The sequence below is a fragment of the Pezoporus wallicus genome, unplaced genomic scaffold (assembly GCF_028554395.1).
Source record: "Pezoporus wallicus isolate ANWC-B61680 ecotype Strahan unplaced genomic scaffold, APGP_CSIRO_Pwel_v1 scaffold_11491, whole genome shotgun sequence".
NCBI lineage: Eukaryota > Metazoa > Chordata > Aves > Psittaciformes > Psittacidae > Pezoporus > Pezoporus wallicus.
Window position 1 is genome coordinate 6049946 of NW_026642649.1, and position 6444 is coordinate 6056389.

Sequence of the window (6444 nt, forward strand, 5' to 3'; positions counted from 1 at the left end):
AGAAAATATGTTTTATGTGTTTAAATGTTGTGTCCTTCAATTGGAAAACTACATGGAAGACTGGTGTTGTAATTAATAACTAATATTCTTAAAAATGCTATTAATTAGACTGTAAGGCTTTTCTTCCATGGTTTTCACTAGGGTTAGAGTTCTGCTCCTAAATGTGTACCTTCACTTCCTAGCACTGGAAAGATAAAGATTGATTTTATTAGAAGAAAAGTATTTTCTTGTCCGGGCAACTGAGTTTCACACTTCACCTGAAGAAGTGTAGCCCAAGATGAACTGCATTCAATTTCAAGCGTTCAGAGGTTAAAAGCTGAGAGTTTTCATTAGAAAGAATTTCAGGCTATGAAGACTTAACAAAATAATCTTTGCTGTTCCTTAAGGCTACAAAGTGACCATTTCCAGTATGTTTCTAGTGGAAGTTATCTCTGGGTTTTGGTCAAGATAGGTTACCGAAAACAAAGTACACCCCACGTACATGTTGTCGGGTTTGTAATACGAACAACAGGAACAAATGTTTCTTTGGACCACTTGTAAAATTCAGCAATGCTGAATGAAAATGCAGCAATCTGGCACCGAGTTTGAACTCTTCCCACTGGAGTCTGTGCATGAGCAAGAATTCCCCGAGTCATTCTGATTAGTGTGTGGTACTAAAAATAAGAACAGTAGTGTCTGCCGTTGGAGGAGAAACACTGTGCAGACATTCAGAGGAAACCTAGACAAACTTCACTTGTGGTCCCTATGGGGATGGCATGGGGGGAGGAAGTTGGAAGAGGAGACATACATGTTCAAATGTCTGGGATTCAGGAGACTAATTCCTGAGTCACTGGGGGAAAAAAAAAAACAACAAAAAAAACACAAAAGCAACCAGTAATTAGATTTTCCACATTTTTTTTTCTTTGCTTTTTAAGGCACTTCCATGGCAGAAGTCAAGCAGGCACTCACCGAGTTCCTATTTAGTAGGTACTTGAGCCTATAACTCTTAGAAGCCTTTTTTGAGAATCCACGATTACATTAGTAAGAAAAAGATTATTTCTGGTACAAGTCTAAGCTGGTTTCTCTTTTTTAATCATCATTTTTCTAGGGACTTTTGCTGCTGCTTGATTCAACTGCAGTTACCCCACATCCAAACATTTCACTGTAGCCATGGACTAAAAGCTGTCACTTTGTATGATTCTGAAAATAATTCTGACGCTGCAATCATTGGCCGACTTAAATTTCATTTCCCCTTTTATTGAATTATCATTAGCTGAGGGAATCCTTCCAGCACTCCCAACTAGCTACCATTTGATGTACAACTGCATCACTATTTCAACTGAAATGCAGCAATTGATACTGTGATACCACCTGTGGGACTGCCGTGTCTCATAAAGATATCATTTTGACATGCTCAACTGTTAAAATTAGGTGTATTCAGATGATGACTTGTACACTCACATTCCTTTCTACTGACATACTTTTCAAACCAACCTTTTTCCTGACTTCAGCTGTTGTATATGAATCTGAGACAAAAAAATAAAAGCAGATTTTCCTCCTCACCTATGCAGAGCACAGCTTTGTAAACTAAAGTAGTGTTCATGTATGTACATGCATTGCTTTACAGACATTCTTCTGACTCTCTAAACTTTGTTAATTGAGAATACTTTGATAACTGGTATAAAATCATGTTCTTATCCGTTTGGATTGCAATATAACATGACAATAAAGCTTAGATAACTTGATCAAACTAGATAATGTCCTTAAGTCCTCATCTTAAAACGATTTCATTCCTACAGCCTGAAGTTGTTTTGCTGGTAAGAGATGCCTCAAATGACTGCAATTCACTCATGTTGTGAAAGCAGGTCCCTTATTTTTGTAGCTGGGCAGCTATACTGTTCAGTTATTAGTTGTTATTCATTACCATTTAGGTGTAGTCTTATAAAAAAATCTTGAATGAGTATGGATTCACAGAATTGAACATTTATCTCCTGGAAACTTCTAGTTAGAAGTTACTTTATCAGCCCAAACCCAATTTGTGGCTATTCCAATATAAATTTTCAATAAGTTTCGTTCAAAAAAAAACAAAAGGAATAAAATACAAGGAAGTCATCCTCAGCTTGGAAAATGACTAAGAATTCTAATGATTCTAATGACTAAGAATTTAGGATTTAAATTTAAGATATAAGATTTGAGAATTCAAGTAGACATTATTAGGATTTCTTGTATTTTCTTCCCCTTTTCTCCCTTTTCCTACAGAAGACACCTGCTCTCTGAAAACAGGGCAGAGGTGTTTAAATAAATGTGCCCAAAATCAGCAATGATTTTGAACCCCATATTTGTTTGTTGGTTTTTTTTTTTTGTTTGTCAGGTTTTTTTTTGTTTGTCTGGGTATTTTATAGTAAAATGTTGAGTATGCAGCTGTTGACACATACACAAATAAAAGTGGCTCAGTTACTCAGTACTAACCCAAAGGCCCCTATTTGTATGGTGTAGTATTACAAGGTTGGCATTCTGAAATTTCATCCTACTGTTTTTATACTCTGGACATCTTAGTTTTGTGTTTGGTTTTGTTTGTTTTTTAACCAGTACTCTTTGTTGTCTGCATTTTCTGCTCTGTTGCTACAAACAGATCACCAGAGGTCTGTGGGGTCTGGAACTAGCTTCTGGCTTGCTTTTCCCTGTGAAACATAGAGAAGTATGTTTAAAACATTTTTGTGCTCCTGTTTATGATCACTGTGATGGCATTCCTGTAAAAACTGCCAGTTATTTAAGTTCATAGCAGGGTTCTGTCTGTACTCCCTGTGCTTTCTTGTTTGTTTAGGGTGTGAAACACCACAGCGAGACATTCTGTGTGGGTTTTATTAGTGTGAAATGAGGTTATCATGTCTTTCAGGATAGCTTTTATTGTCAACGAAATCCGAGAAACAAAGTCTGCAAGCATCACTGCTCAAGAACTGACATGTTCTGTTAGAAAAGTCAATGGACTTCTACAGGGGTAAGTCAAAACAGTTCATAGGGCAATTTACTTATGAGCTAACAAATTCTTGTTGTCTTCAAAGCCTAAGAATCTAGCTATTGACTGGAAATTTAGTATGTATCTGAGAGCTAACCATCTTTATTAATGACTAAGCTGTCACAGTAGGATGATGAGTACCCTACCAAAATTGTTAATGACAAAGCCAGGAGGGATTACCAGGCAGACATATGCCTTTGAGGAAGAACTGGAGGCAGTAACAACTGGAATAATGGAAAGGAATTCATCATAATAGGATGACATTTCAGATTAGGGATTGCTAGTTCTGATACCAACTTCATCAGTTGAGAATCACAGGTTAGAAGAAATGTACTTGTTTATAGAATGATAAATGCCAACAATGTGATGTGACAGTGAAAACCAAGACAAATTTGATCTGAGGAGACATCAGGCCAGACACTGTTGGTCAGAAAGGAGTTACACTTCTGTGAAATACTGTGTAAAGTTCTGCTTATCAGTATTTAAGAAGGATGAATGAACTTTGAACAAGAATCATAAAATAATTGTAGACTATTGTAAGAATAAGAACATACTGTACTAATAAGCTATGATAACAAAGACTATGATAAGAATAAACCCAAGAATATCAGCTTCCTTCCTGAGCTATACATGACTGCCATCTTCATGCAAACAAGTTTCCTAGTTACCCAGGGGTTCTGGTTTAACCCCAGCTGGCAACTAGGCAACACCCAACTACTTGTGCACCCTCAGCCCACTCACTGGTGGGGTAGTGGAGAAGCAGAAGGGGCCTTGAGTGTGTAAGCACTGCTCAGCAATAACTGAAACATCCCTGGGTTCTCAACACTGTCTCCAGCACAAATAAAAATCATTGCCCCATACCAGCTATTATGTAGAAAATTAACTCTATCCCAGCCAAAGCCAGCACACTAGGTGGGGTTTAGTCCTGTCTGTACAGCAACCATGCAAGTATTTATGCCTTCCTTTATTCTCTTCAAAAGAAGCATTACCTCTAAGCAAGGCTGGGGTTTTAAAGTCTCTCTTTCTTATTCACTGCTGGGTGAATATCCATTTTTATGCAAATACAGCCTAGGTGATGATAGGATATGAAAAATATTTCTTTTCAGGGTAGGGTAAGGAACAAATACAACAAACAAAACAACTTTCCCTTACTATTAAACTTGTTTGCTTTGAATGTATTACCCAAAGTTGATAGGGTCTGAATGACCTCATTAATAACTTTAGCTTTGAATATACAGAAGTAACTGAAAGTAAATCTGAGAGCACTGTCAGATCTATGTCTAAATGGATAAAGAAGCTTCTATTTGCATCTTGTCTTCATACAGTTAGAGTATGTTCTCTCTTATGCAAGTGTTTGTGATCATCTTTCTACAGCTTTCCTAGAGCTAGTAAACTGGCTTTTAATATTTCAAAGTGTAAGGTCAGAGGTACCACTGCAATTACTCTCTATGGCATGGTTGCCACATCATGACTAAGTGGTGTTGTCACAGTGGTATGTATGGCAAAAACCCAGGGCTTTAAGCATTCCATGGATTAACTCTAGTGATAACATGTCATCTAAATTAACTCAGGGCCTGCTGCAATAGGACAAGGGGTAATGGTTTTAAACTAAAAGAGGGGAGATTCAAACTAGATCTAAGAAAGAAATTCTTTACAGTGAGGGTGCTGAAATACTGGAGGAGGTTGCCCAGAGGTGGTAGATGCCCAGCCCCTGGAAACATTCAAGGTCAGGGTTGAAGGGGCTCTGAGCAGAAAATCTGATAGACTTAAGATGTCCCTATCCATTGCAGGAGGCATGGACTAGATGACCTTTAAAGGTCCCTTCCAACCCAACTGATACCATTCAGTGATCAGATCAGAACACCTCAAATTTGCCTTTGCCTGGTCAGCAGGTCTCCTGGAGTCTACTATATCAAAGGAGTCTGTGGTCTACACTTTTTGCTTCAGCATCTGAATTTTTGATGATGGAGTACATGCCAAAACACCAACATACCCAACCTCTCACTGTAATTTGAGATTAAACTCAGTGCTTGAGTGTGCACATCATCTTTTGGAACAAACACGATTTTGTTTGTAAGTTAAACATATTGGTTATATATATCTTTTTTAGGCAATTAATGAGACCCCCTGATGCCATATTTTCCTGTGTTGTTTTCCTGGGAATCATGCAGTAATAGATTGAAAACTGATTAGTATGTCAGGAAATGAATCACAGGCTAAAGTTCTTGGGGAGCAGGATGTTCTACCAATTTCAGTCCTCTGACACTTCACTCCTTTTCAGAGCCAGAATAAAGATTCCATAAATATATAAAAAATGAATACTAAAAGTTTATTGCATATGTATTATCAGTTTTCCAATTACTGTTTTTTTATGAGCCTGGAGTTACTGTTGGCGAAAGTAACAGGAATAAGTGGGAAAAACTTGAAAGGCCACCAACGTTACAAAAACTTAGAAAAATAAATCATAACTTGCATGGAAGGGGAAGGGAAAAATTACAGCTGCAAGTGTATAACATCTGTGACTGCCTCTGGGAATACCTACAGGTACACCATTCACACAGTGAGCTCTACTTTGTATGTCTTTCATCAGACGCTCGTATTACTGTGCTACTCGTGGCGCTTGGTTCCATAGGTAAGTTTATCCTGAGTGAAAGAAGTTGACATCTTGCCTTCGCTTTCACTAAATTACATGTGTTTAAAAAATTTTCCTGTGTGTTTTTCACATACAAATCACTATCAATAGTCATTTTCACCTATCATCTCTTGAATTTATTCCTCCAGCTTTTCTAACACCTCTTTAGGGCCCCTGTGGGTGTGTTTCCTTCCTACATGAAGGCCAGAATTTGGTCTGAAATTGCAGCCTCCTTCCAGTTGTAAAACACACTCTGCACAGTGAACTTGACTAAGCAGCAAGGTTTTGCCTCAAATAATCCCTCTGAATATTGCTTTAAATTCCATTTTCCAACAGTGGTGAAAGCATTTAAACTCACCACAGTAAGAACTGTTAAGTGCAGTTTATTGCACTTTGGTGTTTTGGTTTTTGGGTGGCTTTTGGTTTGGCTTGGGTTTTTTTAAACACAGTACTTACATGAGCATATGAACTTTTTGAAGCTAACTTCGAAGATGCTACCCTCATTTTTCCACCTTACCCCCAGTCTAAATTAAGGTATAATATTTATTTTTATATAGTGATTTGGATTATTAACATAGTGCAAATGAGTAGAAATGTGTCTGCAAGTTATTTCTCTACTGGAAAACCGATTGTAAAAAGGGAAAGCTAGCTTCTAACAGGCCTTTACCTTATTTGACCATACTTTCTGCTTGTCACATGGTCTCGATTAAGATGGCCAGCTGTTTCTCCACTTTGGGTCTAGGCCATTTCCCAGAATTTTTTAGATGACTAATAGTAGTGGCAGAGGAAATGTCAATTTAACTCTTGTTACCCTACT